Source organism: Ranitomeya variabilis, chromosome 1, assembly GCF_051348905.1.
Source record: "Ranitomeya variabilis isolate aRanVar5 chromosome 1, aRanVar5.hap1, whole genome shotgun sequence".
Lineage (NCBI taxonomy): Eukaryota > Metazoa > Chordata > Amphibia > Anura > Dendrobatidae > Ranitomeya > Ranitomeya variabilis.
In genome coordinates, this window is record NC_135232.1 from 715925486 (window position 1) to 715937537 (window position 12052).

Genomic DNA, 12052 nt, shown 5'->3' on the forward strand with positions numbered 1-12052 from the left:
TAAGAGGAATAGGATTTACCAACGGTTCAAGAACAAAACCACAGCGCTTGGCAAATGACAGATCCATAAGACTCAGGGCAGCACCTGAATCCACAAACGCCATAACAGGGTAAGAAGACAATGAGCAAATTAAAGTCACAGACAAAATAAATTTAGGTTGCAAATTACCAATGGCGACAGGACTAACAACCCTTGTTAGGCGTTTAGAGCATGCTGATATAACATGTGTAGAATCACCACAGTAAAAACACAACCCATTCTGACGTCTATGATTTTTCCGCTCATTTCTAGTCTGAATTCTATCACATTGCATTAAATCAGGTGTTTGTTCAGACAACACCACCAGAGGATTAGCGGTTTTGCGCTCCCGCAAACGCCGGTCAATTTGAGTAGCCAGCGCCATGGAATCATTCAGACTTGTAGGAATGGGGAAACCCACCATCACATTCTTAATGGCTTCAGAAAGGCCATTTCTGAAATTTGCGGCCAGAGCACACTCATTCCACTGAGTAAGCACGGACCATTTCCGAAATTTTTGGCAATACACTTCAGCTTCATCCTGGCCCTGAGAAATAGCCAGCAAGGCTTTTTCTGCCTGAACTTCAAGATTGGGTTCCTCGTAAAGCAATCCGAGCGCCAGAAAAAACGCATCAATATTTGCCAATGCCGGATCTCCTGGCGCTAGCGAGAAAGCCCAATCCTGAGGGTCGCCCCGTAAAAAAGAGATAACAATTTTAACTTGCTGAGCTGAATCTCCAGATGAACGGGGTCTCAGAGATAGAAACAATTTACAATTATTCCTGAAATTCCTAAACTTAAATCGGTCTCCAGAAAACAGTTCAGGAATAGGTATTTTAGGTTCAGACATTGGACTACTGGTAACAAAATCTTGTATGCCCTGCACACGAGCAGCAAGCTGGTCTACACTTGTAATCAAGGTCTGGACATTCATGTCTGCAGCAAGCACAAGCCACTCAGAGGTAAAGGGGAGGAAGAGAGGAAAAAAAAAACAAAAACTCAGAATTTCCTTTCTTATTATCCCACTTCTGCAATGCATTAAACATTCAATGTTGGCCTGGCATACTGTTATGACCCCAATGGCAGAGGGTCTCAGAAATAATTACTAAGTCTGCAAACACAAAAAAACAGCTCATAGGGCAGTGGTAACTGAGCTGACCATATATCTAATCCTAGCACCACAAATAGCAGCAGCCGGGGAACGTGCCTACGTTGGTTCTAGACGTCTCACGCCAGCCGGAGAACTAACTAACCCTAGAAGGGAAAAGAAAGACCTTTCTTGCCTCCAGAGAAAAGACCCCAAAAGTTGGATACAAGCCCCCAACAAATAATAACGGTGAGGTAAGAGGAAAAGACAAACGTAAGAATGAGCTAGGTATTTAGCAAAGAGAGGCCCACTAGCTAATAGCAGAATATAGTAAGATGACTTATATGGTCAGCAAAAACCCTATCAAAATATCCACGCTGGATATTCAAGAACCCCCGAACCGTCTAACGGCCCGGGGGGAGAACACCAGCCCCCTAGAGCTTCCAGCAAGGTCAGGAATCACATTTAGTACAAGCTGGACAAAAATAAGAGCAAGCAAATAACCAAAAAACAAAGAAGCAGAACTAGCTTAATTTTGCACGAACCAAGACCAGCAGACAGGAGCAAACAGAAAGGATCTGATTACAACGATGCCAGGCACTGGACTAAGGATCCAGGAAGTTTATATAGCAACACCCCTGGACTAACGACCCAGGTGGGTGCCAAACTGAGGAAAGACAATCCCAGAGTCATATCACTAGTAACCACAAGAGGGAGCCAAAAAGTCTAATTCACAACAGGCAAGGTCATTAAGGCCAAAATAGGCTGGGTCATGAAGGGGTTAATCATGTGTATATTGTTGAGTGTATTGCTGAGCGAAGTATTAACGGGTGTTACAGTTAAGGTATTATTAAAGTTGCATTCAAGGTGTCAATATTAAAGTCAGAAAAAAGTACAGGTGCATAACATTTCAGGTACATTTGACTAAACCATTTCATCTTGCCATGACACATGACCAATATCAGAGACAAAGTAGGCGGCCAATTTATACCTCATTTGGGCAATTTCAATTGCAGTCCTCAGAGGGTGAGCATCATAATCCGGCAATGTGGTATTAACAGGTTCCTCCAGTTCAAAGTGGGGTTGCTCTTTTGCCAGGATGTAATTATGCAGAACAACACATGCTTTCACAACCTCATCAATTGTCTCTATTTTAAGATTGATTGGGGTTCCCAATATGCGTCATTTAGCTGCCAGCAAACCAAACGCACACTCCACAGTTCTTCGTGCCCTTGTCAGTCTGTAGTTGAAAATCCTTTTGGTGATTCAAGTCTTGACTTGAGTATGGTTTTATGAGGTTGGCACACATTTGAAACGCCTCATCCCCAACAACAACAAATGGCATTGGCTGTCCTTCAGTGTTCAGAAGAGGTTGTGGCGCGGCGGTGCAAAATTAAAATTATTAGCATATAAACGTTGTCCTATGTCAGAGTTTTTGAAAGTCTGTCAATCATTTCCTCGTCCAAATGAGCCAACGTCCACGGCGACAAATCGACATTCAGCATCCGCAATCGCCATGAGAACAATGGAAAAGTATTTTTTATAATTGAAGTACTCTGATCAACTTCCAGCAGGTTTTAGAATCCGAATGTGTTTGCTGTCCACAACCCCTACACAGTTTGGAAAATTACAAATTTCCTTGAATTTTTTCTGCATTTTTCAGCCAGAAATCAGTTGTCAGATGGGGGAGGAATTCTGAATGCAGAACGTCACACAATGCACGGCAGGTGTCTCCAACAATCCCAGAAAGGGTGGACAAGCCAATCCGAAACTGAAAATGTAAAGATCTTAATGTATATCTCCGGTAGCCAGGAATCTGTGGAAAAGAAAATGGGGAAAAAAAAAAATCAGTATATGGCTTTTAGAACAAGAATATTAATGACAGGTGTTTCTTTTTCAAAATTACGTACCTTAAGGTCACCAACAGACGTTCCTCAGCAGGAATTGCTCGACATAGTTGCGTGTCCTGCCTGGTGATGGATCCCAGCACACGATGCAGCAATTCATCGAAGCTCTGTTCAGACATCCTCGAATATTCAATAAACTTTTGCAGGTTTTCATGAAGCTCAGATCAAGCCAGTCGGTGGGGCAGCACCTATTAATGAATGAATTGCTTGAGCTGAAACTCTTCCTTGTAAATATTGCCAACCCCCAGGTAACACTACATGAAGGTCAATGGACACAGGTGGCTGAATTGAAGGAATTGTTTCATCACCCATTTACAGTGACTACAAGGTAACAAGCTAAGGATTTAACTCCTTGCATTTTTATATAGGAGTGGAAGAACTTGTTGTTTTGCCTGTCCCAAAGAGGTTTAATCGCAGATGGCATTGCTGCTTCAATGAAACGGAAAGATACACTGCTATTAGAAAATAAAATTCTTCTGGCAGCTGTTTATGTGGACCCAAGTCATTGTATATTGCTTGATGATCAACAGCTTACTAAAGGAAAAGAAGCTTTGAGGTAGCAGTTAGGATGAGCTACAGGACGGCCAAGAGCAAGAGGACTCGGGTCCTGCCAGTGCTGCTGCTGTCGCCGTTCCTTCATCCTCATCAAATGAGGAGTTTGATTTCGACAAGTATTTGGACAACATGGAGCAGGCAAAGTGTTGCCGCAGGGAAAAGGATTCCACTCCCATAAAAACAGATTGGCCATATTTCAGCAAAATTTTTCACTTTCTCTCAAAGAAGTAGAAGAGTTCAATCGTTCATCAAAACAGACTGTGCACGAGGCAATTCCTTTATACCCTGACATTGTTAGAGATGTTGCCCTTGTGGTTACTGCTTTCCCACCAACCCAAGTTAGTGTAGAGAGGTTGTTCTCTAGCCTTAAAATAATTAGGTCAGATGTGAGCTCATCTATGAAGAAGGATCTGATGGAGGCGATACTATTTCTCAGAACAAATTCATAGACTGCACAAAAGCTATTCATTATGACATACAAAAGATTGCACAAAAACCTCATCGTACCAAAAACTTATAAATTTTATTTGAAACAATATTCCAACATTATAAAAACAACACTGATGGAGATGGTACCAATATATAGGCACCCCAGGCCAGAGGTACGCTTGTCACAACATTAAATCACGCCGCCTATGTATATGTAATAGTTGCTAGGGTAAAGAAATCTCTCTTGCCACACGGCATAATACAATATATTAACCCAAAATACATCACAACATTGCGGCGCGATAAACAGATGAATATGCACAATATAAATCTTAACTATACCTCTGGTCTGATGGTGCCACGACCCCTACGCGCGTTTCGGCTACGTGTGCCTTCTTCCGGGGGAGTCAAATGCTATTCAGTACGTTTTTGTTAAACTGTTTTTTTCCCCCACTTACTGCAGAGTGTATAATAAATTGTAAATATGCAAAAGTTTTTTGTTCTAAAGTTGTATTCCAATAAATATATTTTGTTCTATCTAAATGGCTTGATTATTGTATCATAATAATGATTAAAAGCCTGATGTTACCATTTTACTACAGCAAATGTATTACTTAAACATGAGCCATGTGTCATGGAAATTGAGGAGTCGGAGGATTGGCTTACCGATTCCACAGCCCTGGATGTAATATCCCATAATATACCACAGGGCACATACAGATGTAATATCTCCATGTTATGTTGCAGGTTACATACAGATGTCAAGGTGAAAATATATTTTCTTATATACCTTTGTACTTTTATATATCTTATACTGTGAAACAATAAGTTTTTCGTATCTGCTAGCTAATGCAAATGTAATTGTATCTAAAGATGGCTGCCAGTGTTCACTTTCACTTTAGTTCAGCGTCTAAAGAGTTAAGTATTATTTCTCCTGAAAAGATAACTCTGGAATGTGAAGAAAGAAGTAACCACCGGGAGACGTTCTGACGAATCAGAGAGAGAGAGACTTAGCACTAGATGTATACTGCTTAAACTCCGCCTAATGCATTCCTTTTTCCTAAACAATAGTACTGTGTATTCGAAAATAAAGTAGTTGCTGTAACTGCTCTGGACACAAGTGGACGCATGAGCATCAGCAAAGATTGAATCAGCTACGTGCTTGAATCATTTCTTTTCTCGGTACCATATGCCCAGCGCACACTTTAATTTGGAATGACTGGTGAATGAGGATTTATTGTCGTTACGACCCCGACAATTTGGAGCCCAACGGGGGGCGTGGCCAGCGATCCGAGACCCCCTGGACCCATGCCTGGATGTCTGCGGATGATACCAGTAGTGGCTGACCTCGAGGACTGATCACCCTCCGAACACGGTAAGTGGCGATCATATACACTGTATGTGTCACACTTGCTAGTGTCTCAGCCGTTATTGGTTTGTCTGTGGTCTCCTTGGGTCCGAGAGGTGACCGGTCGAGTGGTGAGACCGAGCGCGATCCTGTGCCACGCTCTGAACCAGCAACTGAGAGACGTCGCATCCTGCGCGTCCTCGTGTACACCACACCTCCTCCACCGGTCATTGTACTCCGTTCAACCACCCTACCCGTGACTATTGTCTAGTAGTGAAGTGGAGTGAAAGATTGAGCTAGTTGTAGATTGTGGGGCGGCTTAGAGAAAGGGATAGGAGACGCAGCCTCTGTGATATTGTACTAACCGGTAATTAAGACGTCCCAAGTGGGGGACCACCAGAATTTTGAGTACAAATAGGTAATTAAGACGCCCCGTACGGAACCACCAGAAATAGGTAATTAAGACGTCCCGGAACGGGACCACCAGAAACAGGTAATTAAGACGCTCCGTACGGGACCACCAGAATTTTTGTGGAGGGCTCTCACTAGGAGACCGCCTCCCAACGGTTTGGAATATCGTGGCAGGATAGTCTGTTAATCACTGTTGTTCAGGTTAGGGGACAGGAAATATTGAGCGCGAGGCTCTTTTCCTTATACGTTGAGCGAGAGGCTCCGTGTTTATTAGAACAAAGTGTTGATATCGCTGCCAGTGGTTTACTGCAGAAAACCATAGTATTCTGTGAGTCAAGTTGCGTATCTTAAAGCAGAAGAAGTCTGTGCCCCACAAGTTAGAAGTCAAGGCAATGCTGTGGAAGTCAAGGCAATAGTAGCGTCACGGGAGGGAAAGAAGGCAGTCAAGAATGTTGAGAGATTGTATAAGCATGTAGGATTGCCCTCGTCAGGGAGATTGCAGCCGGCTATGTGGCCCAATCTCATAGAAAATAAAAGGGGCATGTTGAAAGATAAAGGATTGTTAGAACAAGCGCAAGCTCATCTGCGAGTTGCGCGAAGCTTAAAGAACAAAGGATGAAAATAGGTTGATGGAGAGGGAGGATCAGACAATGTAGAACCCGTGTTTGGTTATAAAATGCCTTTGAACTGTGATCTTATAGATTGTAAAATGGCCGCCGTGCCACTGATGATGAAAATGCAGTCCCAGCCACCGCCCTGTAATGGCGGCGGGATGAGCTTTCCAGAAGCGTAGGTGTGTCCTGTTTGTGTTGTGCAGAATCCAACCTGGGTGGAGACCTGCCGCGTGTGCGTGTACGGGCCGTCCTTGGGGCTCCGCCCAGACCACGGAGGATCATAGGAAAGTTTTGTAGAAATTAAGTCTGAAAACTGCTGCAATTTGTGACTGTGTAGAAGATACGGAGCCTTGTATCAGTGCTGTGTAGGAGAGGGGAGGAGGGAGCGGACCGCTCCTCTTTCCTCATCTGTGCTACGAACTTAGAGAAAGGGGGGCAAAGAGCTGGGCTTTTGTATTCTCCCTTGTGCGCTGTGGAATGCAGTGATTTTTCTTATCTCCGTGTTACTAGATGGGAGGGGGTGAGTGAATCCCTGCGCGACCTGCTTGAAATTTCTCCCCTTGGTGCTGTGGGCTAGAGGGAAGGGGGGCCATGTATTGCATTCTAAGTTTTCTCTGTCCTTGGTTTAGTACACGCTGAGAGATTTATGTTTAAAGCAATAAGTACTGTATGAAATTGGAAGTGAAATAGACCTGTGCTTAGTCTTAGAGGAAAACTTGTAAGTAATTGAAAGATTGGTAAAAGATTTACCTGCTTATATATAGCAAATTGAAGATCAACAGGGGGGCTCCCTGTTGGATAATATGGTCCCTCCCTAGCTTCGTTATGTCAATTTTCAGATTAAGAGTTTGTTTTAATCGGTGTAAATGGCAGACCCCTCAGCTCGGAAAGGCCCCTACATCTCCTCTTCCCGTGAAACCTTCACACTTACAAGGCCAGACTTTCCAGGAATCTGAAGTTTGGTTCCCTGTCATTCACGTTACTACATCACACCTCAGGAATCCCAGGTTCTTTTCTCAGTAGGGTATGGGGACATAATTACCCACCAGATAGGAGCCATAGTGAACCCAGCTAACTCTACCCTGTCACATAGAGGTTGTTTGGCCCAACAGATAGCTAAAAAGGGAGGCCCAGTCATAGCCCAAGAGTGTCAGGCCTACCTTGCCACTTATGACCCCTTGCATCTAGGAGATGCTATGTCCACCCAAAGAGGGAATTTGCCCTGTAATATAGTGTTACACATTGCAGGCCCCGTATATGATTACAAGACACCCGAGCACTGCCGTACAGTATTGCAGACTGCCTTGCAGACAGAGCTCACCTATGCAGGACATGCTACAGGTGTGCTGACTCAGCTTCATGGAGACAAACAGAGATCTGTTGCTTATTACAGTGGCCGCCTGGATACAGTGGCAAGAGGAAGTCCCTTATGTGTTTGGGCTGTGTTGTCTGTCCAGCTGTTGCTACACAAATCTTCAGAGATTGTTTTGGATTACCCACTGATGGTCCATACCCCACATGATGTACAAAGTATCCCTGACCAAGTATAACCTAGCCACATGTCCATGGCTGGACAGCTGCGACTTTGGTGTGCTATTCTCATGCCTACTAATGTGACTTTGAAAAGGTGCACTGTCCTGAACCCCGCTACTCTTCTCCTAGTTCCTATGGATACAAAGGGGGGAGGAGTAGGTGACATAAGGAGTAGGTGACATGAGCAAGGACACTTTTTTTTTCTTTCTAGAATGGATCCAGAGGAACAAGATTAGGTTTCCAAACCCTATGATTGTCTAGAATTAATGTCTCAGGAAACGGCTGGTCTCTAGTGTGCCCATTCTAATGCTGATTTTGAGCTTTTTGTAGATGGATCCCGTCACCAAGATGACCGAGGATGCTACTGTACCAGATATGCTGTGGTCTCAGAACATGAGGTAATCAAGGCAGAGTCAATGCCAGCTCATATGTCTGCACAAGAAGCAGAGCTCAAACTAGCAGAAGGTAAGACTGTAAATATCTACACTGATTCCAGGTATGCTTTTGGCATTGCACATGATTATGGGCCTATCTGGAGAGCCAGAGCTTTCCTGACAGCAAATGGCCACCCCTTTAAACATGCTGAGGCAGTCCAGCAACTTATGAATGCACTACAGTTTCCCACCCAAGCAGGCATCATAAAGGTAAAGGCACATACTAAAGGCACTGATGGACGGATAAAGGGTAACGCACTGGCAGACCAGGCTGCCAAGAAAGCAGCAAGCACTCCTGTAGCCTCTCAAGTACATCACCTAGACACCCCACCATCTTTACTTGTGTTGAAAGACACCTTAGCCCGGTTACAAGAACAGGCAAGTAAGGAGGAGAAAAATAGGTGGCAAGAGATAGGGGCTTGCTCTGATACCATCACTGGACTATGGGGGAGGGGTGAAAAGGTCTGCCTACCACAGGTACTGTACCCAATGATGGCACAGGTTCTGCACGAGAATGTGCACCACTCGAAGACGGCCATGTGTGACACCCTACAGAAACAATGGATTGCCCCCGGGGTTTTCCACCTGCGCAGAAGGGCAGGTACAGAGCTGCATGATATGTGCCACACATAATCAGGGTAGGACAGTGAAAACCCCATCCAAGCACACTCCCCGGCCCTTTAACCAATTCCAGAGACTGCAGAATGATTAAATTCAGTTACCTAGGGTAGGGACGTATGAGTAGGTGTTGGTCTGCATTGATTTATTTTCAGGTTGGCCAGAAGCCTACCCAGTTGCCAAAGCTACGGCTAAGACAACGGCGAAGAAACTGATGGCTGAGATCATATGCAGGTATGGAGTTCCTGAAGTCATTGAAAGCGATCGGAGTTCCCATTTTACTGGAGAGATCATGTCAGAGGTAATGGCAGCACTGGGGGTAAGTCAAGCATTGCATACTCCATCCGCAGAACAGTGGAAAAGTGGAGAGACTAAATGGAATTCTTAAGCTTAAAATCCAGAAGGCAATGACAGAGACTGGTAAACCATGGACAGAATGCCTTCCTCTAGCTTTGTTTTCAGTAAGATATACCCCAAACAGGAAGACAGGACTGTCACCGTATGAGATTCTGTTTGGCAGGGGCCCCAATCTTGAATGTTTCTTTCCACAACAGTTGCAGCTCAAGTACCAGGACTTGACTAGCTATGTGCAGGCCTTACATGGACACCTTGCCAAAGTGCATTTAACTGTCTTCAGTTCTCTTCCAGACTCAGACAAGGTTCCTGGACACCATCCCTTTGTGCCAGGAGACCTGGTGTATGTGAAAAAGTTTGTGCGCAGAGATTGTCTCCAGCCAAGATTTGAAGGACCCCACACGGTGATCCTGGTCACCCCCACTGCAGTAAAACTTGAAGGAAAGAGCACCTGGATCCACGCCTCACACTGTAAAAGAGACCGAACCAGTGTTTAGTCACAGTAGTGACTGAAGGGAAATGTTGCTGTTTTTTGGTCCTGGAAATGGGGGCCATCCTCGCCCCTACCTTTTCGGCCCCTAATGTAAATGAAAATACTAAGGTCCCACTATACTCTGGGTAAACCTGACAGCCCCGGTGAATATCTGGCGATTTGATTTCTGTGATGTAGTCAAGTGCCTCGAGACTGAACGGGTGGTAGAGGGAATTATCCAGTTTTATATGTGTGTTACCAGAAATGACAACAATAACCGTTATTATTGGTCAGATGCTGCCTGGAATACGGGAGATGATTGGGGATATAAACCTAGCGAAGCCATGTTCCCTAAGGATGGGACGGGTAGGAGTCTCCGTGGGAGAATGCATCTAACAGCCTTTCTGCAACCACCTAGAGGCTGTAAATGGGGTAGAAGCTGTCACCCCCTCCTCCTGAATCTTGAAAACCACCAATCTGCTGATCTGCAGACGTTTGTACTGGGAAGGCATTATAATTATGTATTTAGTAGTGGATATCATGGGAATTTAGGCCATATACAGCTCCAGGATATTAGCTTCAGACCAACCATGACCCCTGTTACCAGTACAGCTAAAACAGGCCCAGGTGAGCGTTTGCAAAATGTAGTTAATGAAGTAATCCCCATTCCAGGTCTCAGTTGGCAAGAAGTTTTCTCCATAGAAACACAAACAGCCCCAAGGAAAAACCTATGGTTAGAATGGGTGAGATACAATGTAAGAGTCCAGAACATCTCTGTAGGATGTATTGCTTGTGCTGCTGCGAATACACACCTATACACACATGCATTGCTTTTCCCTGATGACAACACCACTGCCTGTGTCATGAATCTGTTGAAAGGTTTGAAGCCCACTGATTGCCCAGATTACGTCCCACTAATTCATAAGGAACCCAGACTAAAGGTCCCAGGAGAAGTAACCGTATTAGCTGACAATTACACCTGCTATAATTCCCACGACACCACAGGTACACCAGTAGAGATCTCCGAGACAGGTTTCTGCAAAGAGAACAGTTCCTTAGATACTGATTTGCTAATCAAATATACACAATATATGTACGATATTTATTGGTTATGTGGAGATGGTAAGCTCCGTCCTAGGTTGCCTAATGCCTGGATAGGCCAATGCACCCTTGTTAAATTAGCCATGCAGTTCAGTTCAAGATTTTACCTTGGGATCCAAAGATACCTGATGAACCTACCAGAAAGAGGAGAAGTCTCAATCAGCTCCACAAGAGTTATGAAGAAGATCCACTAGTATATATTGATGCCATTGGAGTGCCAAGGGGGGTGCCTGACCAGTTTAAAGCCCAGAACCAGATTTATGCCGGCTTTGCTTCTATAGTACCACAGATGCAGATTAATAAAAATGTTGAATGGATCAATAATATATATATTACAGAGAACAAAGATTTGTTAATTATAGCTGTGATGCCTTTCAGGATATAGTTGAGGATTTGGGCCCTAACGCTTGTATGACCCGTGCTGCAACCCGACCTAAGAGAATTACACTGAATCCTGTCCAGACAAGATCACATGTAGTGACATAAGAAGCTGACACAGGATTGTGGTTGGTGGATAGTGGGGACATTAACTTTTAGGAGTAGGCTGACAGTAATCCTTTTGGGAAGGAGCTGTAGACCAGCATGTCATGTCACGCCCCCCACCACCAGAGAACCAACCACATCAGGTAGGGTAAGACAGATACAGGAGTATTATCCCTGGAGGCCCTCTGACTAGCTAGCTACGCAAAAACAATTGGCTGACCCTGAGAACCAACCTTTCTCATTCTACAGACAAATAATGACCATATGATGGATGTATAAGTGCACCTAGGCAGGCCTAGGTAGTTAGTGAGCACAAAAACAGGTGACGTACTAGGACGCAAATTAAGACTTTTTACAGATGTGACAAAGGAGAGAGTGTAGAGCTATACTTTGGACGGTTACAGCTGAAATGGGAAGACATGGAGTACAGTCCCATAAACCCACTTGATGTTAGAGTATTGGTAAATACATTCATTGACGGTACGAAATATAGACAGCCAGACCTGAATGGCGAAATGTAGATCCAAGAGACCTGAAGGTTGCAAAAAGAAGTTGAACAAATTAGGACAGTAAGACGACGTGTCATGTATGCTGGAGCAGACACATCTTTCTTCTTCAGTTGGTTAGGTGGGATCAAGGGATTCCTTCAATAAGTTTGTCTGGTACTGATTGCCCTCCTTATAATTGA

At 44.3% G+C, this 12052-nt stretch overlaps 1 protein-coding gene across 6 annotated transcripts in view; it reads right to left on the reverse strand.

The window, feature by feature from the left end:
- CIPC (CLOCK interacting pacemaker) overlaps window positions 1–12052 on the reverse strand; it is a 73045-nt gene that overhangs the window by 37017 nt on the left and 23976 nt on the right. For 2 of the 6 annotated variants that reach the window (XM_077267523.1, XM_077267524.1), the window contains exons 2-3: window positions 3016–3200; window positions 2097–2921 (exon numbers count right to left, since the gene is read on the reverse strand). The exons of the other annotated variants lie outside the window; for them this stretch is intronic. The gene's annotated coding sequence lies outside the window, so the exon portion shown is untranslated. The remainder of the gene's footprint in view (window positions 1–2096; window positions 2922–3015; window positions 3201–12052) is intronic. 6 annotated transcript variants of the gene reach the window in all.